Genomic DNA, 27499 nt, shown 5'->3' with positions numbered 1-27499 from the left:
TGCAGGGGTGCGCGTACTCAGGGTGTTATTGCTTGTGGTACACGTCCCACTCCAAGTGCAGTGCGAAGAGATGGGCTCTCAATATCTCTCCCTTCAAATCACCTTTCGATGGCCTCGAAGGTCCCTTGGATGAGAGCAGAGGTCCCTCGTGGCGTGGCTCTAGGGCCGCCTAGCGGGGTGTGCTCCGTGTGGCCCCAGCAGCCCTGCGGGACCCGCTGTGAGTCGGGCTGTTCATCCAGTGGCTGGGAATGGCTCGCAAACTGGGGCTGAGAGTAAATTAATTTTATCCCTCGTATTACATGCCTCTTCTGTGTACAGCTGTTTCTCAGGGCTGGAAAATCCTGGCTTTCTCTCCCCTTATTTGGGTAACAGCTGAACTGCCGACAGATATTGGACACTTGAGTCAAACTGGAGTTCCTAGAACCAAGTGACTGAATCCCTTTTTAAGCACCGACATTAAAAGACGCCTAGAGCTTATTTTAAGAGATGCTAAGCTTCCACTTGAAATCATGAGGCTCCATACTTGTTAAAGTAAGTAGATTCATGTCAAAGATCCTGGTGATTTGCTTCCTTTCTTCCCTATAAAAAAAACCCAACCCTGCCCCGCTTCTTTGCATGCCAGAGCATTACAGGAATGTGGAAGGATTTTGAGCCCAGACTGCCTGACACATGAAGACTGCAGATCCTGGGAAGTGTAAGTGGATGAAGACTCTGGTGCCCATGGCTGTAACCTGCAGGGTACATGCAGATGTGAGTAAAGATGATAATATTTGTGGAGTCCCTGGGCATCCTGACGCACCTGCCTGCTCTCTGCTGCCTGTGCTGTGTGTACCTTTGGCATTCACGTTGCAGAGGCACATCCCAGTGGCTGTGTTTGGTGGAGGTTGGGGTCCTTTATGTGGACCCTAAGGACAAGTGTTTAGTGCCAGGGAAAGAAAGGTATTTCAAGAACCTGGAAACTGCTTTTTCTGCTGTTAGGATGCAATGTAGTAGCAAAGCTAGGGCAAGTTATTTCCTGAAAGCTCTGGGGAAACACCCACAGACCTGCTGTTTCATGGATTACTGCTTCCTAACAGCTCTGCATTGTCAGTGCGTGGATTGAGAGCTGATGCACTGGGGCAGTGCTGGGCTGCTCTGGTCTGGTACAAATCTGTGAGCCATCTGAGCTATCACTTCCCCTCCTTGTAGCCACACAGTGCCAGGAGCCAGCGGCTCCTCCTGCCTGCATGAGCCCGGCTGCACATGAGGAGGGGATGAATCAAATTCCAGGACTCCCTTTCACTGCTGCCTACTGGAGGATGCTTTCCCCATTTCCCCATGGATACCTGCAGTGAATAATGAAGCAGAGCCTCAGCCCACATACATAAACCAGCCCACAGTCTTTTTTTTTTTTAAGTAGAAAATATCATGGTACGCTATTCAACCAGCAAGTAAGTTAACCTCTCCGCCCTAGAATACAATGATGACTCTCCTGTGAGTCATAAGGAGGATTAAGTTAACGGGGCCAAAGAAGAAAAAGAGCAGTCTAGCCAGCTCGATATTTCATGTGGGGCACACCTTCCAAGGAGGTGGCTATGTCATTCCAGCAGGCTTAGGAGAAGATCAGAACTGTGTGGTCAGTGCATGTAACTGTGCGTGACTCATGGGTTTGCTATCCAGTGCTCCAGCGATGACTTGCTGTCTCTGCTGTCGGTGTGGCTGTACTGTTACGTTTGCACTTTCTGCAGAACGCAGCATGTTCTGATCTTCACTGTCCCCAATCCAGACCTGTTACGTGTGTCCCTCCTTCTTCATGAAGAAGGAATTTTTGTGAATAGCACTGTGTGAATTATGACTGATATATCATCCAGCGTAGCACAGGATGTCCTTACTGTATTAGTAATTACCAAGATGGAGAAAGAGCCTTTTTTGTCCCAGAGCCTCTTGCTTTTACTCAGCTGATTTAAATTGTTTTGAATAGGAATAAAGAGAAAGTATATCCTCAGGTGGGAATGCATTCAAATGGGATGTCTGTAGACTGATAGCAGTAGCTAGATTGCACTCAGAAGCAAATAGGAATCTGGGGTAGCTTTTGCAGAGCCTGCATAATATTCTTCTCTGAAGTGCTACACAAAGCAGCATGTGCCTGCTGTAGCTTCTGTCTTCTCCTGTCACACAGGTGTGCCCTGGGTGCTTATTCCACAGCATATCCTGCCTGGTAGTCTGGTACTTCTGCTGTATAAACCTGATGTCATCAAAGCTGGTGGATCCAGAGATGAACCAAAGCTCCTGAGCCTGCCTGCCCTCTTGTCCCACTGCACGTGAGGCCCCTGAGCTGCCATGCTCTTGCTGTGCAACGGAGAAGGCTGCAGTGAAAACGGAGGTGAGCGACTGGGTTTCATGCACCTTGTCTGATCTCTAGTGCCATGAGAGCTGCTTCCAGCCGGGAAGGGGCAGGGGAGCCCGTGCACAGGAATAGCAGCACATAATCCTGCAGGCTACCTGTCGCTGCACTTTATCACTTTGCATCTGTGCCCACAGTGAATTCTGGCCTAAAAATCTTGTCCTGGGTCAGGTCCGCCAGCACCGCTCACGCCAGGCACATGTTCATGCGGAGCTGCTGCTGGGGGCTGTGCCGCTGCCCGCTCTGCCCCCGCTGCAGCATGTGCCAAACCACCGACACTCGGGACGGGCAGTGCCAGCACTTCCACGAGTGGAGCAAGACTAGTGGGCGAGATTTGAACTTGTACAATTAAAGAAATAATCCAGGATCCCCCCCTGGAGACTATTTGCTTGAGGGGAGGGTTATTTAAAACTCTTGTCTCCAGTTTCACTGACATGCCGGGAGATGTTTTTAGCTCACTCGCCTCCTGACGGAGGAGCGTCTGTCTGAGCTGCTGAGGAGAGCTCTCCCATGTCCCCGTCTCCGTGGTGCGAGGATCTGACCAGAGGTGCCTTCCCCAGGGCGGCAGGCCAGTGCCATGCCGTTCCCCCAGGAGCTGTGGGGTTTGCAGTGGGCACATGAACCACAGGGGCTGCCGCTGGTCACCAGAGATGGGTGAAACCGGCTCCCTCTGCACCGCTGCGTGCAGTGCCGTGGGGTGGGCAGGCCTGGGAGCTGGGAGGTGAGCATCCCCTTGGCCACCTCCTGCTCACGTTGGGGCAAGGGGTCTTCCCTCTTCTGCCGCCTGAGCTGCAGAGTTATCTCAAGTGACTTACTTTAAAGCGATGCTAGAGTAGGATGTTAGTGCTGTGTGGTGCGAGGGTAGCAGTGAGGGAGCAGGGGGATGCAGCTGGCCCTGATGCCAACACGGGGAGGGGATTTTCAGTCATTTTGGTCTTGCGTGGCTCTTGCAGAGGCTGGAGGGCTACCGTGCAGTGGGGCAGAGCTCTCTTAAATACTTGCTCTCAGTCCTATGTCTAAGCCAGGCCCTATCTCTGATCTCTTCACCAGAGAAGCTGGGGCGGCTGTTGACATCTGAAAGAGAGTCTGAGACTATGCCAACAGCTCTGGTTCTACCAGCGGGGCTCACGGGAATTATCCAAAACTGCTGGGACCCAGAAGGCATCATATAACCAAGTCTGGAAGACCTGCAGTGGTCAGAGTACTGTCATCCCATTGCACATGCTGCAGTATCACCATGAAGCTCAAAACAGGGACCTACCTGTTGCACTGTAAAACATGGTAAAAAACCTATTCCAGCCTCAGAGCTTTTACACAGAGCAGAAATCATGCATGCAAAGTGCAAATAATCAGAATATCCCTGAACACTGTAGTTTAGAGGCATGTTTGTAGAACTAAGGCATAGACTATGAAGCAGTTAAAGGTGCCAATTCCCCAAACTGTCATTATTCAAGTTGCATAAATTATGCTGTCAGTGCACAGTCAAAGGAAGCTTTTTATAGGGAAATAATTTTACAAAACCCAAGCCATTTCATAGAATATTGAGCTGGCAAAAAGTGTTGCATAAAATTAAATAACTTGCACATATGTTTCTTGAATGAAAAATAAACGTACACCTGGTCTAACGGTTATTTTCTGTCTCTAGGAAGCAGCAAGACTGGACTGTTTAAGCTCTCACAAACACCTCTTATGACAGTGACATGTGCCATACCCTGTGTCCAAGGAGGAGAAAAGGTTAGTTTAAATGAATAGCCGTGGCATTTGGGCTTCCACAAAGTACCGTGTGCCTGCTTTATGCTGAGCAGTGAACTCTTCATTGTTGGGGAGCCCACGCGCAGGCTGACAGTGGGCTGTACAGCCGAAACCCCTCCAGGAAATATGATCGGTCTAATTTTAACTACATGGACAGCATTTGATATGGAAACAGGTGGTGTCATACAAATCTGCGGGCCTGTCAAGCAACCCGAGTGCATCACTAAAGCAAATATGTTCATTTCCACCCAAAGGCAATCTAGAAAGCCAGGCCTGATTTTAGCTTGCACTTGACTTAATATGAATCAGTGCTGTAGCTTTGTAACCATAGATGTGCAGTGCCCAAACTCTTAGACTTTAATGCCATTTCATTAGAAAAGTGAGGCATGACTTATCTTTCTTGTCCTGTACTGCATTTCACACTAGTACATACCTGTTTCTGTTTTCAGCTGGTAGAAAGATCATACTCTCTCTGTTCCCCTCTTGTGAAAAGGTTTTCTACAATGAAAAGTCTATCTGATGAAAGCCATCAGTGGTCTGAGCCTAAGCTACTGGTGGTCTCTTGCTCTACTAGACGTCATGCTAATTGCCCAAGAGTATATCTAGGCAGTGATCTCAGTGGGTGCTTGGATTGCCATCTTTTTTGGCAGCTGAGACACCAACTTCCTAGGTGGAAAAACCCTAAAAATACAGCAGGGCTTGAATTTTCTGTCTGCTAGAGACTAACAGAGATAGCATGTCTGCAAAACTCCAGCTCAAGTGTCTCATAAGCAAACTGTATTGCTTAATTACTGGAAAGTCTCAGGAAAACAAAAATGCCTAATCTAGTGCATACCCAGCTGTTCAAGAAACACTTCACCTGCCAGCGTTCAGCATCGAACATGGCAGTGTCTGGGTGACTGTGAACTGCAGCTAGTGCTGCAGCCAGAGCCTGCAGCAGCCGTGGCCCACAGCAAGGGGTTGTCCCATCAGCCGTAGCCTTTGGAAATTAGGAAATGATAATATGAAGACATGTGTGCAGTGCAAGGCACAGAAGAGCCAGGCCTTTGTCTCTGCCTGCCCTTCCTGCCAAAAAAATGTTTCTGTTTAGAGAGCTAGTCAGTAAATGCATGTAAAATGTTATAAGTTAAATAAGCAACAGAAGTAGAGGCGAGTTACAGTTCTTATTAACAGTATTTGTGGTAAGCGGACAAAGTTCGTCCCTCCGTCAGTGAAGATGCACCACTGAATTTTCTTGCTACCTTTTGCAACAACAGCTTAGGAATTTCTCTAGGACATAACACAGTGTTATGGACAAAACTCTTGAATACCCCAAATCTATTAATTAATACAACTGAAAAGCAAAATATGAAAAGGAAGAGTTGATATCCAGGCAACAGAGGGCATAAAGTTCCTTTCAAGAGGCAGGTCCTGCCTCAGGTTCGCCTCACTCCCTGTTCTGCCCAGGAAATGCTTGATCCTCGACTGTTTTGTCATTTGGAGCTGGGAGGCCACAAAGTCCCATCCACACCTGGCCCTTGTTTTCACTACACTCTGGATTAGGCCTACAGATAATGTGCAAAGTGTTTATTGTGCCATAGGGTCAGGGCTGTGGGTCCTGCGCTGCTGGGATAGGAGAAGAGGTTACTGCCCCAGCTCTGCCCATTCCTTGAGGCTACCCTCTGCTGCTGCCCTGTTGCGGGGGTCACAAACAGGGTGTCCTGCCTCCTTGGCTGCTGCAGAGGAATATCCAGGTAATGTGTTTCTGTGGCACATGACAGTAGCTTTGAGTTAGTTTGCTGGACAGTGTACTTTTGTGGCTGCAAATGATGTGCTGTTAGAGAATCAGAGCAGTCTGTGCTGCTGAAAGGTGAAGCAGCATGAAAGACTAAATCCAAATCCCACGCCTGTGGTTCTGGTTACCTCCATGACATACAGTTCCCAGTGCTATGAAAAGACTCACTGAGAAGATGCGTTATACCTTCTGGCCAGTTTCTTCCCTGTAGCATCTCTATCCCTTCTCTTTTCTTTTTAACCTGCCTCTGAGCCATGTTTAGGAGGAGGCTGTGGAGCCCAGCTGATGCTCTGCTGCACAACTGAGCCCGCATCTCAGCTGAGTGTCTTGTGGACCGTTTGCCTCTTCTCTCAGCCCAAGACACCAGATGAAGTATTGATGGATTGGCTGCGTGCAAAGTACCTCATTAATGAAGCAAGATGGTCAAGAGGGCAGAGCTCAGCACAGCTTCACCCCTTGCACATGTGCTGTGGAGCCAGCATGCCCTCTGGTTGGCAGTGGAGTCCTCTCTTGCTTCGGAAACCGAAGTCTTCCTGGGTTTTCTGGGTGCAAGGGTAAGAGATGCTCATGCAGGCAGGAGGACTGAGCCAAGCATACTGTGGGGTTGGAGCTCCTGGTTTGCCAGGATGCTCGAATAACCACCCTTAATGAGCCTACGGGTAAGAGCAGAGCTCAGTGTGCCAGAAAGGGGAATGCTGCCACCTGAAATCAAAAATAATTTCCCTGCCTCTCCTCCCACACCCTGAAAAGCCCTCATGTAACCTAAGAACATGATTAGTATGCTAGAAATTAAAGTGTTACTCACCTCTCTAAGCCATCAGTTTGGTTTTGGGGCTCTTCCTGCCAGCAGCTTGAGAAAGCGCTGAGACTTGAAGTGGAAAGTCTCCTCTCCACCAACTCCCCTCCGAGGACTGAAGGCTGTCTGGGGTGGTGGGTTACATTTCTAATGTTCAGATCCCTGCTTGTGAGTGATGGCATGGCGGGAATGTCAGCTGTATGGGAATAAACTGCAGCAATTTATTCTCTCCAGCCTGTTTGAAAGTCAACAGAGCAGCACCATTAGCTGGAACAAAACAGGTCCACTGTTGTGAGATACAACAGTGGCCAGATCTGTAGCTGCTTATTATTTATCATGCTAGTAGTCCTGACTGCTGGAAAGATGCCAGCTCAGGTCAATTGTGACTCTCAGCATTGAAAGAGAGCCAAGAAAGAGAAGCGTAGCAAAACTTCATTAGAAGCAGGACTCTTATACAGATCTGGAATGTAAAGAATTTCCTATTCACTTGGAATATAAAGAAAACCTGAGCTTCTCCTCTCTCCCCAAATGCTGAGGAATGCAGGGGGGATAGCTTGGGTTCGGTGGAGCCAGCGTATGTCTTGCTGACTTGAACAGTTTCACATTAGCATCCTCCAGACTTGGTAGAAGAGCTGTGTAAAGCTTGTGGGAGCCGAAGTAATGTCCTGATGATGGCAGAAGCACAGTGCCATTATGCGCTTGAATTTCAAGCAAGGTGCATTATTCAGTGAGGTACCGTGTAGGGGAGAAGCTGGAGCGAGGGCATTTTTGAAGTGCAGGGTTGTGTCTGTGCCCAGTGTCAGTGCAGCAAGTGCCTGTGCTCCAAAACGCTAGTTACCAGCTCATTTGGAGGAATTGCTTTGTGTAGATGCATAAAAGGTAGAAAGAGAGATCGCCAAGCAAAGCTGTCCATCGCTCTGAAAGTGTCTGTGCATAGATTGAATCTCGTCTTCTACCACAGCAGTGCACTTCCACAGCTGAAGGCTGAAGGGGTGTTAGACCATTCGGTCTTCGCATTGTCGGCCTTCAATTTTGTGACCATGAAAATAACCCAGCTGCTTTGCAAAGCCCTGCCCAGCAGTCTAAGGTATGCTGAATTAGTTACCTTTTGTGGGATTCTGGAGGTCTCGCCCAGATTCCCAGTTTGAAAATATGACTTGCAGTTGGGTTTTCTGCAAGCACAGTCTCCTAAATTTTTCCAGTTACCTGCTTGCTTCATTTATGCTGAGTACCAGGAGCTGTGCGAAAGGGTATATGTTACTTTTGACTAAAGCATCTCTCCTGGCACTGTTATTAATGGCTGTATCATTTTTTTGTGTCGCTGCAAATTGTATCGAGGCCATCTGGGCCCAAGGATGCATGGATCCTGCCTCCAGCATGGACTACGGGGTAGGGATGCTCTGGGAGCTGCACCTGCTTGCACCAGCTTCCTTTGGCTGTCTTCTGCCTCTCCGGTTCTCGTCTGTGCTTGAAGACCTCTGAGGAAGGGGTCTTGAACTCCAGGAGCATTGCTCTCCCCTCCTGCGGACACAAAACTCTGCTGCAAGTCAATGGGATTTACTTGGATCCTCTAGCTAGACAACCTAGCCCAAGGAATTTAAACTATTACTCATCTCTTGATGGCGTAATTATCAGATGAACTTTTGACACTGGCTTGAATGCAGGGGTGGTGGGAAGAGACTGGCTATTCCAGCCATCTTAAACCCTTCCCAAAATGGAAAAGCAGCTGGCGCAAAGGCCACAAATGCTGGGGCTCTTCTTCCTGAAGTGCTTTGTCAGGGGCCTCTGAAGTGACATTTCAATTTATACCACATCAAACTCTGAGACAGATGAGCAGTGATTTTTCCTTTTTTTAATTTTTATTTTTCCAAAAGTGATTTCTGAATGGAGGAATGTAGGTAACAAATGGTCTTGGCATGAAAATGAATGGACCTGCCCTGTGGAGAAACTAGGTATCTTCACTGGCAAATTGGTGTTTAGGGTAGTTTTGACAATAAGAATTTAATTAATTCTTATGGTTGGATTCAGAGTTCAGGCAGAAACTTCTCACTTCTGCAAGGAAATCCAGCACATCTTCCCACTCTTGTGTGAAGAAGCCGAGCATAAGCTGGCATTTGTGTCACAAGGGAGCTTGGGATAGGGAGGGATCCTGGCAGTGCTATGTATTTCATGAGAGAGAGGAGCTCCAGGTAGCCTGGCAAGCTCCAGCTGGTCTTTCCCAAAGAGTGATTTACCTCTGGCAGTCAGAGGCTGGTGGAGGCTACCTGCTGGAATGGAGGGTGCTGAGCAGACAGGTTTGCAAGGACAGTCTTCTGCATCTGCCCCCGGTGATGTTCGAAGGTGGTGGTGCCCATTGCTAGTAATAGTCAGGGCTCTTCCTCCAAGAGATCTTCAGCGAAGTGCAAGGAACGCGATTGCAAGTTAAAAGTAATCATCTGTGAACAGAGAAGGAGAGACTTGGGGAGGTTTAAGTCACAGAGAGGTGTCATTGCCCGAAGGTGTCACAGCCTGCCTGTGGTCCAAAGGCAGTGGAGGGGCTGCGAGTGTGTGTGCTGGGAGGCTCCCCGAGCCCTCCCTCCTCTCTTCTAACCACTGCGGTCTCCAAGTGGGTGGTAAATGCTGATAGACTCAGCCAAGCTTGGCTGATTATGCATAGTCAAACCTGTCTGAAACTGGACTCACTAGTAGACTCAGCCAAGTCTGATTAAACTTAACCAAGCCTGTCTGAGACCAGTAATTGTTGGGCTGCCTCCATCTTTGATAGTACACTGCTCCAAATGCAAGTTTGGATTGGTATGGTTCCTCTGGCTTCAGAGGAGCGACGCAGGTTTATGTGAGGGCTGCGCTTGGACAACAGGACATATTTGACCTTTCTCCTGCCATTGCTAGTTGTTCCACTGAAAGTTTGATGTTCTCACTGAGCCAGACAGATCAGTGGTTTTAGCCTAGATGCTTATCATGGGTATCTTGGTGTAAATGCAGATTATCTCTGATGATGTTAGGCAAATACTCTTCTAAATTACGCTGGCACATATTTGTAGACTTCAAGGGGATTGAGCAAGTGTGTGGAAAAGGATTGCAGATGAGCGTGAGTAATTTGGAACTTGTTATTACGTAACAGAAGTGGCATTGCTGGCAGATGTCCTCAATCATCTGTGGGTATTAACTTCTGAAAGAAACTTAGCAGAGGTGCCTGCTTGCTCTCCACATGCTGAATCCCAGGAACAGCATTTTAATGGGGAGACTGACTAGCCTCAAATTCACTCACAGTGTTGCAATAGGGACGTTACTATATGATGCCTTGAGGCATCCACTTATTGGATGATCTTACAGCTTTGCTTTCTGGCAGCATTCCCTTGGGTTTAACTTCAGACATTTTGACATATCTAATATATTTTCCACTGTAACTTAAACCTGTGCCAGTCTGGGCTATACAGACTTATCTATAGGCAATTTGAGGAGTGGTGAACATTGCTGGATGTTTACCAGTCCTGGGTAGGACACTTAACCCTGATATCTATAGAGACAGTGTACTGATGTGCCCCCAAGCTGGGTCCTAACAAACCTTTGCAGGCTGCATTATGATACAGCTCCAGAAAATATGTCAAAATTTTATGTGACTTTCCTCCATGGATGTTTTTTTCAGGCTAAAGCTGCGATATTTCCAGGGAGAGATGTTTTATCCTGGCCCTTCCCTAAGCAACTGACTTGCTAAAGCAGAAAAGATTGCGTTCATCATAAGCTCTCATTCCACTTCCCATCACGACAGTGGTTCTTACAATTAGCTTTTCCCTTTGGTGTTTAGGAGACAGAGTCAATTTTTTAAGGTAGAGAAAATGGCTAAAAGCAGAGACTTTTCCCTTTGGCGTGCCTCAGCCAGAGATGGTCAGAACAAATGCAGCATGTGGATTGCCTGCACTTTGCTCCCGCTGCCCAGGCTTTCTGTTTTTAGCTCTGGCAGAAGCTCCCTCTGCATATTCAGGATGCCATCCCAACAGCTGCAACTCTCTTGATGGCCACACAAGCACCTCTGGCCCTTGAGTTTCCAGGTTTCAATGCCCATAAGCAAGGACATTTAAAAATTACATTGCCTGTGCTCTGCCAGAAATGTTCTATCTGCCTTCTCTGTATGGCACGGCACCTTTTATCAGCATTTAGTGACTGGTATGAGTAGGAAGAGGCACGGTATCTGGTGTGAAACCTGTTTTCTGGCTGGACAGCAGGCTTAAGTGCTTAAGGCAGAGCACAATTGTCAGTATAAATAACTCTCCGGAAGGACAGTGGAAATGATTCTCATACAAAGCAGCTGAATTGGGCTGCAGCAAAATAATATCCTCCCTTGTCAAAGTCAAACCAATATCTTGGGAGCTGCCGCCTCTGTGTCAGGTCTGGAAGCAAACGGAGCATCTTGAAAAGGCAGTTGGGCAAGTGGTTGTGTCTGCAGTCCCTCAGGTCACTGGCTGCAATGGTCTCGGGTCCCCTGTCCCCACGCCGAGCAGACGTGTCCCAGCGCTCAGCCTTGCTGCTGGGCCAGACGCATTGTCTCAGGGCAGCACCTTCCCTGCCAGGACAGCCAGGACCTGCTTCCCCAAGGATTTGTCACCTCCTGCCCTGCTGAGGGGGTCCTGAAAGCAGGGGTGGCTCGGCTGGAGGATGCGAGGAGGAGGGTGGCTGAGGAAGGCTCCAGGGGTGGTGGTGTGGGAAGGTGGGTCTCAACAGCAGGAAGGGTGGGGGGTCGTGAGCCTCTGGTGGTGCCTTTGGTGGAGGAGCTGGGTGAGAGCAGGCTGGGTTTCTGTCTGGGTTTGATATACGGAGCTGGTTTTGCATGCCCTAAATAGTAAAGAAGTTTTTAGGAAAAGCGCTTGGTGCCGTTCTCCTCAGGACTGCTGTGTTTATGAGCTCCAGGAGTCATGCTCCTGGCTGAGGAGCTAAAAGTGACTAACTAAGCTAAAAGCTAAAAGTACTTTCATCCCTAAAAGTAAGTGGCTATCTCTGGTTTTATCCTGCTCTTTGCTTCTAGAAGGGCATTGTGTCTAATTTCATGCAGCCTTAAGGATTGTGTCAGCAAGGATTTGCTTGTGATATTTCCCATGTCAATAAATCTTGTCTAAAACCCCGTTTATCCCTAAGCTGCCACAGGAGACCCTCAGGCATCTGAAGGATTTTCATTTATGCCAGATATTAATTTATCGAGTAATTTTCTTTTGTTATGCTATTACTTGATTTGCCTGTGCTTGCCTGCCAATACCCAGCAAACGGCAGATGGCACCAGCACTCTGTGCCTGTTCAGGCAAAATACAAATAACTTCAGCAGAACATCTTACAACGTGTAACTGAGCGGGTGAAATATCACTGAGCATTTAAGCTGTAAAATTAAGGCCATAGCAGAGTGGTTTTTTGTTATTATTTTTTAATAGAAGCAACTTCACAGGCAGCTGGTGGCTGTAATTCCTCCTGTAATTCTTCCCATCTTGGGTGCCTTGCTGCAGTGGTTTGTAGCCAAACAAACAAACAAAAGATCTGATTTCTGCTTTGTGGCTGACGGGTGGGACAGAGCTCCTTATCGCCCAGGTGGGCACAGACCAGCCACCCTCAGCAGCTGGCACAGGCAGCAGCTTGGTGAAGTCGCGGGAAGCAATGAGCTGCTTTGTCAGCTCCCGTGGCCGGGACCACGTATGGGTGTGTGACAGCAATGGCCGGCAATTTTAGTCCCTATTTTAAACCTGGCCTAGCAGCCTGTCTTTCTGTGTGACTTGGTTTTGACTGTGGCTGCGGCTCCAACCTTTACATCGTTACAACCCTGTGTTCAACAGACACCTTATTCTCCCCTGCTGTAAATGAGGTTGCTTCTTAATTATTTGTATGGCTTGGAGGTGGTAGGAGCATAGAAAAAGCTTGTCAGGCTTTGGATGTTAGAAAGATGTAAGCTGTGATTACATGAACAAAGGAGAAGAAATTGTAAACACCTCACAAAGTTATAATTGCCATGGTGTGCCTTTAGTTTTCTGGCAACTCAAACCCTATAGATGGTTGCTTGTGTCCATGCTGTATTTTAGGAGGATTCCTGTCCCTGCTTATTTCCTCTCTGTAAATGAGCATCAAACTCTACTGCACGGAGTCTCTTAGTTTGCTCTAACATCACTAATTTGCTTTGTTTATGTTTTCCATGTGTTGTAGAAAATAACCACCACACACAAAAATGTTACACTTCTCTTTAAAATATGTTGCCATTATTATTTTTTTAATTTCATGTGTAAAATTAAAATGGGCAGAAGTAAAATGAGAAAAAAAATTAGGCTCTTTTAGAGGTTTCTCATTTGGCAAAGATATGAGCTGTGGCTCGGAGATATCCTTTGTGTGAGTGCCACAAGCAAATACTGTGGTTATTTTCAGAGAACATATTTCCTGTCAATCTCTGATAAGGCTCTATTCTAACAGGATTTGATATAATGTTATTTTTTGCTGCACATACTAATATGCATCCTACTAACACTATCACAACTCAGTAGGACCTTGGTATTGAGAGTCTCACTTAATTCTGCTGAAGATGAGAGAAGAATCCTTCACTGATATAAACATGCATCGCATTTAGCTCCAAGTCACCAGGTGGGATAGACTAATAGTAGTATGTGTACAAGAAAAATAAGAATATGAGTTCTGGTGTATTAATTTATGAGTATATAAGTAAGGAATTAGGCCATTTTTATTTTGCATAGAGCGGCTACATGAAGTAAGTCTGTATCTGGAGATGAAGGGTCTGGATCCTACAACACTGGTGTAAATAACTGTAATTAGTGGTTTTGTGCAGAACGGTCCTCAGTTCAGATGTGAAGCAGGAGAGACACAGGCCTTTTGATCCATTAGTGCGCAGCTGGTCAGCTTGCTCCTCCACTGACACCAGTTTGGGGTGGAGAAGCACTCCAAAAGCCGCAGTTTGCACTCGGCAAGTTGCTGCCTGTTGCTCTGGGCTGAAAATAGCCAGTTTTCCGTCTGCTGGGTGTCCGTTACTGCCTCGCCATCCTGCCTCACTTGCATCGTTCAGCGTGTGGAGGAGAAGGAAAGGGAGAGGTTTGGGATGAAGGCTGTTCCCTTCTCCAGCCCACCTGGGCAGGAGGGAGAATAGGGACCCTTTATTCCCCGGCTTATGCTCATAGATGATGTGTAGCAATGCTAGTGTACTCTGGGATAGGTTTGTACTGGCCGATGCAGCGTGATGTGGAAATACCCACCCAGTAAAAGCCCACCTGGGACAGATCAGCGTTGCTTTCTGTGCAAACCCAGCTGGGAGGACAGTGAGCTGGTAGGATGTTACTGATTTTGGTTCCCACCCTGACCTTCTAAAGCTCATTGTGTGTGCTTGTACACTGCTTTCTGCCTGCCAGAGCGAGACATTTGAAAAAGGAAAAAAACCTTCCGAGTTTTTACTCCTTTTACAGTAGTTTCTTTTCTGAGGCTATTTTTCAGGTCCTGCTGCATACCTGCTACAGTAAGGGTTTGAATGTGCTGATTATTTTAGCATCCTTTGTCTTGCTAAGTAGAGAGCTCTTAAGATGGCTGTGCTGAGGAAGGGCAAGTGCTTCAGCATAATGTGGACTCTTATAGCTTGGTTTGGGTAATCATTTCCTTTGAATTGCTTACTGAGGAAGGGTTCTTGAAAAAACAGTGCTACTGCTTGTATAAACCTCTGCTTCAAGAGCTAATGAAAATTTAAATCCTTACAGTGATGGTGCATGCCATTTCCATTAAAATTATTGCCAGTAGCTCTGCAATCTGGGGATCTCGGCAGGGACACCAAGTGTTGCATTCCAACACTTGGTGTCCCTGCTGAGAGTGTTGGGCTGCCCCATGCTAAGAAGTCCTCAGTTCTTTGCCTAAGAAGCATCAGCGCTGGCATTTCTCCACTGCGGAGCCTGGACATGAAATGAGACAGTCAGGAGGTACAGCAAGGGAAAGGAGTTGAAAACAAAGTCAGGAGATGGAAGATAGAAAGAAAGGACGGAAGAAATCGCATTCGTTAATTGGGGAGATGTTGGATTGCTCTTCTTCACTTGTCTCTTGGTTACAGAAGAGTGCAAAAGCTCTGAGCCGAGCTCTTGGCTGCTATTTAACAAGCATATCTGTATGCATATATGTGTTACCTTGGGCAAGCTTATGGAACTATTAGTAAAAGCTTTTAAGTTGTCAGGTCAAATCTGCCCAAGCTAGCAGTGAGCAAAGTTGCTGGGGCATGTGGCCTGGCTTCGTAGCCAGTCATTGCCTCTCCGTGAGCATCTTTGTCAAAGAAATGGAGACCATCCAAGTTTCTGCTTGGTGTCTTTCCATGCACCTCTCATTCTGACCTTGTGTTTGTGACCTTCCCCATGGCTTTGCTCCTGAGCTATGTAAATACCTGAGATGCAGATGCTGTGGGCTCTGCTGCCTTGCGAGGAGGGAGGGCTCACTCCTCCCATGGGCTGTGGGTGCTGTCCTGGATCTGAGAGGGACAGCTCTGCTCTGGGCACGTCGGGGAAGGAGAGCATTTGCAGCAGCACACGGGAAAGAATATTGATCTTCTGAGGGATTTGAATACCCAAGTCCATTAGAGTTCCTGGGAAGTATCAGCTCAGATTCATGCTGGTATACTTTGGAAATGTTTTAAAATTAAGTACCAAAAATCAATGCATTGCAAGACTCCCAGCATGTAATTCTGAACCCATTAGGAGATTTGTGCTAATTTTGAAAATAATCTTTCTATTTTAAATATTACTTCGAATGTATTTTGAACTTGTATATCTGGCAGAATGAGAACAATTAAATCAAAGGAGAGATTACATTGTGTTACTTTAATTGTGATGGATTGAATCATTTGCTGAAGGAAAATATCTACAAAGCATATCTAAGTGCAGAAGCAAAAATGAAAATTGGTCTCAGCTGTTCCACTCCCTATGATAAATGTATATTTATGTAATGCATTCCTTCTCATATCTTGATAACACTATGGGCCCACAGTGCATGAATTAATACCACTGAGAACAGCAGTGAGATTATCTCTGAGCCTGTGTAAGCATGAGGAATCTACCTTTACTCTCAGGTCCCGTATGTATTCATTTAGACTTTTATGATTTTAAAGCTGCGTAATGGAGAGGAGAAACAACCCTGGCTGGATGCATTGCTCCAATGTCTAGCGTAATTCAGGGTCCAGAAAACTATCACATAGCTATTGCCAGTGCTTGCTTCCACCGTCAGTGCCACAGGCCAGAAACTGGAGGTTGGGGCACATGGGATTTTGTGACAGCCCTAAATTAGACGGTGGATTTCTCTTCAAGAGAGCAATTCTTAGGAAGCAGCTTTAGGTGGCTTTCCAGCTGCTCTGCATTGGAGCAAAACTTCTCTTGGGAGTGAAGTTTTTGTCTAAGAGCTGCCTGTGCAGGCAGTTTGGAGAGGAAAAACAAACCTGGCATTGAGACTGGAAATAATTCGCTGATCACCATGAGACTGGCTCATCCTGGAGGACTGGGAAGATGATCCAGGAGCCCCAAATCTTGAGTGGGGCAAACCCATATAGTCATATTCTGTCCTGGTCCCACTGACCTGTTCTAATCACTGCAGGACTGGATGAAAAGCAGTGCAATGGAAAGGCTGGGTTTGCAGATATAGCATTAAATGTCTTGCCGAAGACTAGTTTATATGGATCTGTGTAATGTATAGACGGTGCTTTAATCCATGCTTCTCCTATCACCAACAGTTAATTATAATCGTCAACTCCAGGTTCAGTAACAGTGTCCTGCACAACTGCACTAATTGTAAATGATGGCATTTCACCAGAGGAAAAATCACTCTGTTTGCAGGAACACTGTGAAGCTCCAGTTGTTGGTGTAAGTGACTATCCCATGGTGTTCTGTAATGAGAGCGCAGAGGGCTGTAACAACTCGTGTGACAACTCTGCCCTTAATTCAGAGTCCTCTGCCTTCCTGGGGCATTAATGTTGCATTGTGGAAGCTGTAAGATGTTGAAGGAATAGAATCTAAAACCTGCTATAAACTCTGTCTCTGAGTGAAGCAAGACTAAGGTTGCTTTGGTGAGAATGAATGAGAATGAAGTAAAAGCATCAGCTCCCCTTCTCCTCTCCCTCCAGCTGCTGGGAACCAAAGTATTCACAGTCTAAATGTATTTCCTTGATTGTGGAAAATGTCTCTCTCCCATATGAGTTAGGGACGTTTTAATTCCCCTGGGAGCCTGTGAAAGCCTTTGCTGCCATGTGGGCAGGGCTTTTGCTGGCCTACTGTCCAGCTGGGACTTTCCCATCAGTCTTCAGAGTCCAAAGTCACATCTAGCAGCGTGTCAGGACCGACGTTTCAGTGGAGAGGTGCCGGCGAGGCGTTGCAGGGCAGGGAGGGTGAGCCGGGCTGTGCTGTGTGAAGGAGAAGCCATGGAGCATGTGGAATGCCACCTCCTGAGGGTGAGAGCCCAACCAATCTCTCCTTGTCTGCAATTTCCACTTGGCAATACAACACGCAGCTTGAGAGTCTCTCACTCCCCAACGTAGCTGCTTTGCACACCACTGTGTTTAGCTGCACATGTGCATTTCTCACCTACTCTGACAAATGTTAACGTGCTGCCATCCAAGGGATTTTGGACTGGTGTTTGGGGATGTCAGGGAAACTCATGTTTGGGAGAAGGAAAATCCCCTGTTGTTTTCTCTTCAAGTTGTAGGCAGCAAAGCTCAACCAGCCTGTTCTCTTGGATATGGCTGCTAAAAAGGAGCACATGAGGAAAAAATACATCTTCTGTCACCAACTTATGTGGGGCCAGAGAGGTGAATATGTGCTAATCGTTTCTGTGAGCAAAGAAATTTTCCCCATCTAGTCTATTGCTCAGAAAGGTATTAAGTCACTGGTGAAACTTATATGACTTTCACCTTCAGAAAATCAGACGAGTGGTAGACAAGTGACGATTTTATTAAAGCTGTCCTTTTTGGAATTTTAAACTAAATCTAGTTAGTGATCTATACCACAGGTTCTCTCCCTGTAATTTTTGTGGCTTGACTTTACCTGGAAGTGTATTGTGTGAGTGCTGAGCACCCAGCGCTCCTGCTTCCAGCAGTACAGTCAGCTGCAGGTTCTCAATACCTTGAGGGACAAGCAGGTATGGAAAGAAGCACAGCAAACATTAGGGCTGTCTGATGCCACCATGCTTATTGTTAGCTCCCTTCAAGGTATATCATCTATCTCTAAGCTATTCCAATTCCTATTTCAGCCCCTAAGTTGCTGGCAGCTGCTCTGCTCTGTCATTAGAACTTCTAACTTGAGCATGGGAGCAACGGTGCTACATGCTGCTGGAGGTGGTGAATGGCTTGTGTGAAGCTGAATGGCATTTTGTCCAGCAAATGGTGTTTTGTTGTGAAAGAATCATACGTGCAAAGGTACAGCTACAGCTTTTACTTCTAATTAAAGCTGCATGTGGAACCTATGGAGCTCTTGGGACCATGGAAACAAAGCTGCAATATAGGTTTTAAAATCTGTGTGCTGTGGTAATAAAGCCATTAGTATTTGAGGCTAGTCTTGGCTGTTAACTGTCCCTCTCTGATCCTTTCTTAGTTAATGAAAATAGCTGTTGGATAAAAACGCAAAGATTTTGAGTTGTGAAAATGTGTGTTTGCACCGCTAATCACTTGAAAAATCAATCTCCAGAACTTCATTTGTTAGGAGCTGCTGATTAGCGGCTCTCTATGCTTTTTCCTTTTTAATAAAACCCCTGAGTCGAACAACAGAAGGGCTATAATTAAGGAGCACTTTTTTTTTCTTTCCCTGTGACATTCTGGCAAATGTTAGCCAGCAGGTAGCCTGGCATAAACAGGACAGAAATGCCTTTGCACTGTTTGTGTAAGCCCAGGCTTTACCTGTGTGGAAGGGAGACGGGGGCTTTGCTCCTCTCTGCACTAGGATTGACAAACATGGAGTCTGATTGTGGTTGTGCTGGATTCAGCAGTGCTCTCTGTCCCCTGCTCAGCTCTCCTGGTGGGGATGCTCTTCCTTTGCCAGTTAGCAGGCTGTACCTTGAGGGTGACAAAGGGAGCCACAGCAGACCCAGACTCTTAAGTTTCCCTGTGTATCTTTCTCAATGGCCCCAAGTTAGATGATGATGAATACAACCCAAAGATCTTTGACCTAGCAAAAGGTAACTCAAAGGTTAATATTCTATGCTCCTGTATTTTACCCTGGAGAGCGATGGCTTGAATGGGAAAGAATAATTCTGGAGACTAGAGAGGTGCATGAAAATCATAAAGATTCATGCTTCTCTTAAATGACTTCCCTGTTCAAAGGTATATATACAATTTGACTAGCAAGGCCATAGGTAAAAAGGAGGCTCAGTGAACAAAGTTGAGGGCTTTGTTTTTTTTCTGACAGATACTTTCTGGTTTCTAAATGGCCACCTATCAGCCATCTGGCATTGAGAAGGTTTTTAGTATGAAAAATTAGATACAATCTAAGCATAATACTGCCTTGATTTTCTGCAATGCAAAAAATAGTTTGTACCCATAACACACTAGCAGGAAATATGCCAATAAAATAACCACTCCTCTTAAACTTTGTGTTGATTTGGTTCTTTTTCAAAAAAGTGAACAATTCTCCTAGCTAAAGGTATGCCTTGTGCAGGTAGTTGCTGTGTTATCTAAGTTGCCCAACCCAGCCTGTACTTCAGGTGTAAACAATACAACCTGCTGCCATGGCCGAACACTAATCGCTAGTAATGGCAGATTGTGCCATAATAGTTTTATGATGTGGACAAATAATTATTAGAGACTGAAGCAACTCCATCTAACCTTGTGGCCAAGTTGGAACTTTAACTCTGCTCTCCAGAGATTAAAAGAAAAAATGTCAATACGATAGAAGAGTGACATTGGGAAAGAATTTGGTTATTTTTCTTCCTTCTTTTCAAAACTGAGCGAAGAAAAAATCTGATTGTTTCATAAATTCAGGCTTTGCATATTTACATGGAGGCCACCAGGAGAAAAATATGTGGAAATTGCAGATTTACTAGCAGAATGGCAAGCACGATGGTGGAACTCGGCAGACAGCTCAGGCAGTTCATGCACGAAGCTTAGCAGGTTTGGATTCTCTTAGGGTTTTGTCTAAATGCAGCTGTATGAATTCATTGATAATACAGTGTCTGAATGCTTTCGCTATATTTTATAGTAGTGTCGGTGTAAAGTGTGGTAAATTGGCAAAGTGGGAGGTCTGAGTTGCTTGGGAAGAAGAGTTGACAGAGTGCTCATGCAGGAAGCATTTCAGGTGGTCCCAGTAACGTGCAGAAGGGGATTGCTGGTCCTCCCAGGCTGCCCAAACAAGCATGTGCTGCTGGGAATCAAAGCAAAGTAAGTAGACCTGGCCAGGGATCTAGAGCTGAGTTTGTCCTGACCTTTCATTACACTTAAAATGAAGCAGTTGACCTGCAAATGTCTGTCTTTGTGACATCCAACAACTTCATGTTTTGGAAGTATTTGAGGAGCAAAATACTTGCCTAGGAAAAGCCTTATTGCATTGGAAGTACACTGATTTCCCTATGAAGGTTCAAGACTTAGTTTTTAACAAGGGTATCGCTGTACCTGTATCTTCTGATTGTTTTGGGAGTAATGTATTTTTGTTGGTTTTTTACTTTTCTTCTCTGGAGGATCGTAAGATGTTCAACTAGACATGGAAGTAGACTGTGTAATGAAGCATGACAAACCGCTTTAGTCTGACTCTGTGCTCTATAATATCAGATCAATCAGCCACCTGGCTTGGGAAACCGGAATAATCTCAATTACCAAAGTCTATGTATCCCTTTGGGAACTGCAGTTAGCTGCTGAGCTTTCTGAACCTTCCCTTTCTGATGCAGAACATATCTGGATAGTGCCCCGCTTCACTTGCGTGTCCTTCACTGCAGCTTGCTGACAAGTCCCGACACAAGACAGACACCAATCAATAGCATAGTTTTAAATGTTAGTGAGATGGAATTTTGGGAAGCCTTCATGTTAATGTCATTTGGCACTTATGTGGAGTAAACAGGAGACAAGGAAAAGCAGGCTTGAATTTGGCTCCAAGAGAACGATATGAAGGCAGGCTCTGCGTCTGTCTTACTGTCTGAGTTCGTTACTGAGTTCGTTACGTCCCCTGCGGGAGGATGCTGTCGTGGTGGGTGCGTCAGCTGGGGTATCACTGTTCCTGGGACTACTTCCTTTTGTATGTTTGACAAATCCTTATTTCTGGAGTCCTTGGCATGCCAGAAGTGTCGGCTATTATGCTGTGAAGTTCTTCATAAAGTACACTAGAAAGGTTGAGTGTCTTCTGTGCAAGTTGTTTCTAATCTGCCCAAACTATAAATTCCAGCTGAATTACCTCCATCAGAAGAGAGCTGGAGTGGAAATGCAGCGCCTTTTTTGTTCTAGTTTCAAGTCACTCTTTACTAAGTCTAGCTCTTGGTGGTTGTTGTGTCGCAAAGTTGACAGCATTTGTTCTCATCCTTTCTGATAAGGTTAAAAACTACCGTCCTGATAGAGCACGTGACATTGCAGCAACCTCCGTTTTGTGCCTTTCAGAAAGGCTGCCCTCAATATGAGATGGCAGGCTTTGGTTGTGTTGGGTAGGCTCAGTAAGGAATTAGGGACTTGGCCCAAACTAGCCTCAGAGACTTTCTGAACTGTCAGTTGTGTCCAAGAAGGAGCTGCAGGCTTTTCTAGCAGATGTTACTGCATCTGAGCTGAAGAAAGGCTGGTAATTCCAGAAGGACTCTTTCTCATCCAGCAGTGTCAGATACTGCTTCTTCCTGCTATCTTGCCTTGTTTTTCTGTAGGCTGTTTCAGAGTTTCCACCCTACTTCGCCTTTTACTGAAAAGGGGAGCAAATCATGCGCTAATGCCTGGCCAGTTTGCATCACTACACAGCAGGAAGATTTGCTTTGTAAGGACTAATGGGCAAAAAAGTAAATAAATCCAAGGAGGGCTGTCCAAAGGACGTTAATTTATGCCTTGCGCAAGTTCCAGACCTTGTGAGATTGCTTCCACAGACCACGTGAATATAGAGTAGTTTCTTTATGTTGCTTTTCAGTCTGAAGAACCAAGACTTGTCTGGGATTATAGCCCTTTGGGGTCTTGGTGGTTTTTGTGGGTTTTTTTTGTTTTGTTTTTTTTTTATGTTAATCCCCTCCTTTCCCCACTCTTTTGCTGCTTGTCAGCATCCAAGTGTGCAAGTAGATCTGTGAAGATCAGAGGCAGTAGCTGAAAATTGATTTTGGAAATCTCACTCCTCTTCCTGGAACACATTAGCTGCAACTGTGGTGTTCTCAAGTATTAGAAAGTGTGTGCTGCTTCAAGGATCTCAGAATATCCTCATTGATTTTTTTTTTTTTGAGGGAAGCTAGGGTCACCTAGATTTTCTTATGTTTATGACAATTACCTCTTTTTGCCTATTTCATAGTCCTTGTAAATGAGGCCATGTTTGTGCAAGAGACACTTGCTGGATATATAAGCTCAAGCATTCAGATAACCAAATTACGAAAACTTCAAGGGTAAGAAGGAAATTATCTTTTTTTCTTTGAACTATTTTTTGCTGTAAAATATTAAGCTTATGTTTAGCTAGAGACTGCAAGGATGTTGGTCCAAACTGGAGACTTCCAGCTGATGTAGCTGTGCCAACCAAGCCCCTGTGGTTTAGGCACAACCAGGCTAAGAAAATGTGCATGTGAATTTTGCTAAACCTGTTCGTGGAAGTGGTGAAGTGATATTGGGAGGGAAGCTTCCTTGGCTGATGTGTGCCTCACCTCTGCAGAGTAAAGGAGAAAAATTTCTTTCCTGTACAACGGCTGTGCTGCAAGTCCAGGTTCTCCTGAGTGTCTCAGGTGTGCTGTGGAAAGTATAATACTGCCAAAATTTCCAGGAAGGAAAATGAGGAGTCTGGTATTTGGTAGCCCGGTGTTCAGGGATTATGCTAGTAAAAATCCCATGGCTTGCTTAATGGTGCCAAAGTCTAACCTTTGACTTCCATTGCTTTGTAGTTGTTATTTTTTAATTAAAAATTTACCTAAGTGAATGGAAACAACTTGTTTGATGTAGACACTACAGCTGCTAAAAGTCCCAAAGTTGGGGGTTTTTGTTGTTTTTTTTTTGTTTGTTTGTTTTTCCAAAAATCAAAACTTTGATTTGCATTGTCCTGATTCGTAAACCTGAATTACGGGTTGTTAAATCCAGGTGCTGGGCAGTTGCATCATGTAGGTGTTCTTGCTAAATACTGTGAGAAACATCATCTTTGCTCTTTCCCAGTAAGTAATGGAGTGCTAGAGAGAAGGAGGGAGAGGGAAACTGAAAATCCAGGTAGAGCAAGCTGAGCACTGGAGGACTCTCTGTCCTGGTGTAACTAAAAACGGGTGATGAGCTTTGAGACAGGAGTAATCCATTTCCTATATTTTTTTTGGAAACTCAGCCTGGGTGAAACCTTCCTCTCTCCATAACCATCCCAGATAATGACACATTTCCTACCTTTGATCCTGCATGCCAAGTGGTTCATTTATGATGTTCTCAGTGCACTGAAGTAAGTGCTATGCAAGCCAGATTTCTGTCTTTGCTACAGCTGTGGGGATTTAAGATGGTTAGTCGCTGTGCAAAGGAGATATCCTTTGTACTCTGCCACCCCCCGTGAATACTGAAGCCTTTCAAGGCTTTTTGATTAGGACTGCAAAGTGTTCATTTTTGCAGGAGGATGGCTGCTGAGATGTTAAAGCTAGTTAGTAGATTAATCTAAATGATGAACAGCAGAGTAAAAAGGGTGGGTTTTATACAGCCCTGATCATTTGCTTTGAAAAGAGTGTTTGGTCTACCAAAAAATCCTTAGAGGTCTATTAACTAGAAAGCCAGCAATTTATGTAGAAATTAATGCTTTTAGGTAAACTGTTGTTTTATTTTTAGTGTTATCTAAAGCTGACACTGGGATGTAGGCAAGTTTGGATGAGAAAGAGTCATCAGTACCTGGTTTTCCACCAGACTTCGACTGGAAGCTGTGCCCAGAGGGGTGAGCGCAGGGTGGTGGGCAGAGGACTGGCCAGTCCTTGGGATGTCTGTTTGTGCTGCAGAAGGGGTACCTCGCGCTGGTGGTGGATGTCGGGTAAATGGTGGACTGAGTTTTTCAAGAAGTGCTTAGAGTATACGTTTGCTTTCTTTCCAGCTAGATAAATAATGTCAGAGTCAAAGCACGTTCAAATCCAGTTACATAGGTTTCCAAGAAGAGCAGGAGAGAAAGCAATGTAGGTAAAAGTAGGTCAAAGGAATCGGGTAAGGAAGAGCAAAGTGTGTGAACCTGTATTATGAAGGGACTAACAGGGATCATCTGAAGGGACCATGGCACAACGCTGGTTCGACTACCAGCAAAAAGGGTCTATGGTGTGGTCAGCAGACATCTTGGCGGGATCAAAGCTTTATTTTTAAATCTGTCAGTTCCAATTCCAGTGTTTGAAGCTAGAAATAGCACAGGCGTAGCAGGAGCACCATATGGTGAGCATGGTCCTCTCCAAGACGGGGCTGGAAATGGGGGCCAGGCTGCGTGCTCTGTTCAGGTGATCTCATTTCAATGCTGAGCATTCAGTTCGTCACCGCACCAAGGCTTCAGCTTTTAGAGTAATCACGGCACTGATCTGATTGTGTTAAAGGTGGCATGCAGGTAATACCTGCCTCGGGGACCAGTTCAATTGCTCTAAAGGTAAAACAAATGAAGTCAGTACAAAAGGTTGACACATATCCCTGAAGATCAGATTTGACAAGCATTCTCCAAACATGTTTAATATAAAATGTAGATGGCAGTAATTTGCAGGATTTCTGGATTCTGGTCATCTAAGGCAGTTCTGCTGGTCTCTTTTTCTATATCTCTACCATGTACTGAAACATTAACTTCCAAACTCATCAGGATCCCACAGATGAAGTGAGCAGGAAACTCATTTCTATTGATTTCAGCCCTGGTTGGGTCTGTTGGGTCAAAAAAGAAAAACAAAATATTACTTTTTGCCTTGCACATCTGCCCAGACATACCAGGCTCCTGTCTGCTTCATCAGTGGCTCCACATCGTGTCTGCTCACCACTGCCTCCCCGACAGCCGCCTTTGTGCTGGCAGCTGGAGTGGCCTCCACCGGGGGATTTTGATTTTTCTGAGAAAATTCAGCTCCCGGTTTGTCAGCAACATGAACTGGGACAGAGAAAAAAAAATACTCCAGGGTGGGGAGATACTGAACCGGAGCCGGCACCAAGCTTTCCATGGAGATCAGCAGTGGTTAAGCAACATGCCATGGCAGAAATGCAGGCACTGCTGGCTGCGCACACCCTCATGGCTCCTCCATGGCCAGGTCTCCCAGGAGCAGTCTTCTGTTGAAGTTTTAATTAGGTAAATTTATGATTATACTTCAGAAAAAGCATTATGTCTTACTGAGCACGGGGGGGGTTAGACTAGATGATCTCAAGAGGTCCCTTCCCATCCTCAATGATTCAGTCATTCTGTATGTTTTTAAAGACTTCTTAATTATTAAACTAGCAGTTGCTTTTTTTGAGCTTTTCCAAGAATACAAGAAACAGCTATTATTTCTTAGCAACAGATGTACTGTAACTCCTGATTATATTAATTTGACTGTTCATAATTTTTCTTCATTCATAATTTGTTTTTGTTTATAACTTGCTGTTGCTGTTCTCAAATGCTTTTTGTACAGCTGCTGCAGATCCCCTCCATGCAAAAACATACTGAAAGTATTTTAACACTAACCCCACACAGCCTTTTAACACAACTTTAGTGCTCCTAGAATCAGTACACTGTATATTTTCCTTTTGGAAAGAGGCAAGGAGTCAAAGCTGCATAAGCAAAAGCTAATCAACTCTGTAAACTGATTAGTCAGCAAAGTAAATGATACTAACAAAAAAAAAGTTACTTTTCCCTTGAAATATTTCATTTGTTCTGTATTTCAATGAATAAAGATGTGAGTTTTAACAGGATACTCGGACTTACATGATTGTTGAGGTTTTCTTGCATAATACCCTCAGTATCTCTGTGCCTGGTCTGTTTGCATGATGGGGAAGGGAAGAAAGAAACTTTTTGTTATCGTTCTCGTTCATCAAAGGCTTCCAGCACGCCTTTTTTTTTTTTTTTTTTTTTTTTTTTAGATTTAGTTTCAGAGCTTGGGTTTCTTGGAACATCAAGCAGTAATTATCTCCTCGTGTTTGATGACCTTTCAGTCAACTCAGATTTTGCTTTTGGATTCAGTACTAATTCTGTGGCCAATTTTTGAAGGAGTCTCAACTTCATCTTTAATTAGAAGCCAGCAAGCTTGCGTTCCTAGTCAGTCACAGGACTTCAGTTACTTCAGCTGACAATTCAGTGTAGTATGTTGATGGTTTTGTATGCATGCCTAACCACAGGCAAAGTTTTAGCTGGTTTTAGTTAATAAAGAGCACTTCAAAATATGGTTATACCCCTAAATGCCTTAGGTTTTGGGTTTTCTGCCCAACAAGTATGGGGTCTGACCCTGGTTGGCAGGAGGTTCTGCAGTGCTCAAAGGTTGTGGATGCCCCTGCAGAATGTGCTCTCCTAGGATCATGTTTACGGTCACTAACCCGGACGGCGGCATTCAGAATTGCTGGAGTGTGACATTTTCCACAGTTCCTCCCTGCTCCGGCCCAAGACAAAGAGCTGGAGACAGACGGTGCCTGCGGGAATAGCCCCGTCGAGAGCCAATTTCAGGAGAAAGCATAGGCTGTTTTAGACAGATATTTGGTGTTGATTGAAATGAATGATACAAGTCCCAAGGAGGAGATCTTCAGGTCTGATTTCTAACCGGCGCAGGAATGCATGGTGTGTTTGGTGTAAGTGAGAACTTGACCTGCTCACAGGGTCAGAAAGGTCTGTGAATAAAGAGCTGGAAGCAATAAGGCACTTTAAGCCATCTGAAATGCAAAAATGTAAATGTATGCTGGATAGGATATCATGCCATGCTGATGGCCTTGCTAGGTTGACTGATAAAGCTATTCTTTACAAATAGTGGAATATTAGGCCTCAATACCTTAAAAGAGATTATTTGCTGACTAATTATCCTCCCAAAGGTTTATCCTGTGGGTGTGGTGAGGTCCCCCTGACCTTTACTTTGGAGTTCCTCAAAAGAGAATAAACTTAGAACCACTCAGTGAGGATGTAAAGTGCCCAGCCTGTGGCAAAGCCACAGCTCAGCTGTATTCTCAGAGCAGCCCATGGTCTTGGGCTTTTTTGTGCTTTTTGCTGTAAGACCTAAGTCTTACGTTAGAAGGCTTGGGGTCCCTTGCTAATATCTTAGGCACCTGATGACCTTGTGTTCCTGCAAGGAGAGCCCGTATTTCTTACCTATCCAGGCACAGCTGCAGCGTGTATGTGGATTTCCCTCCTGTGCAAGTTAAATATGAAATGGTTTCTGTGCCTTTTTATCTTTGTAAAAATGTCCCATGAAGTTATGATCCTCAAATAGAATTTTTTCTCTGAAAGGCCAGATAGTTGACACAGTCTATTGAGTTAAACACATATGTATATTTTCATGCTGTTACAATCTACTCTAAGGCTTGTAAACTGGATCTCCATTTTCCTGCAGAATCTTCCTGAGTCTCTTCCAGGGTCTGAGCTCCTGTGAGTGTTCGTCTCAGCTCTGTTCTACTCCATGAAGCTCTGCTCCTCCCCTGCCACTTCAGAGTCAAGCCCCTTCCCCAAAATCTGGGCTGTTTGGCATTCATTTCTGCAGCCGAAGAGAGCTCCTTTAGCAGTGGAATCTGTCCAAGAGGCAATGGGAA

At 45.3% G+C, this 27499-nt stretch overlaps 1 long non-coding RNA gene across 1 annotated transcript; it reads left to right on the top strand.

Moving 5' to 3' along the window:
• The first annotated feature begins 339 nt into the window (after positions 1-339).
• LOC142044316 (uncharacterized) lies at positions 340-27496 on the top strand. The gene is made up of 6 exons (XR_012654294.1): positions 340-531; positions 623-750; positions 2159-2362; positions 3434-3664; positions 4029-4117; positions 27304-27496. It is a non-coding gene; the product is annotated as an uncharacterized LOC142044316 (long non-coding RNA).
• The last annotated feature ends 3 nt before the right edge of the window (positions 27497-27499 follow it).

Source organism: Buteo buteo, chromosome 24 (assembly GCF_964188355.1).
Source record: "Buteo buteo chromosome 24, bButBut1.hap1.1, whole genome shotgun sequence".
In the NCBI taxonomy this organism is placed as follows: Eukaryota; Metazoa; Chordata; class Aves; order Accipitriformes; family Accipitridae; genus Buteo; species Buteo buteo.
This window is presented reverse-complemented; position numbering and strand designations above follow the sequence as displayed.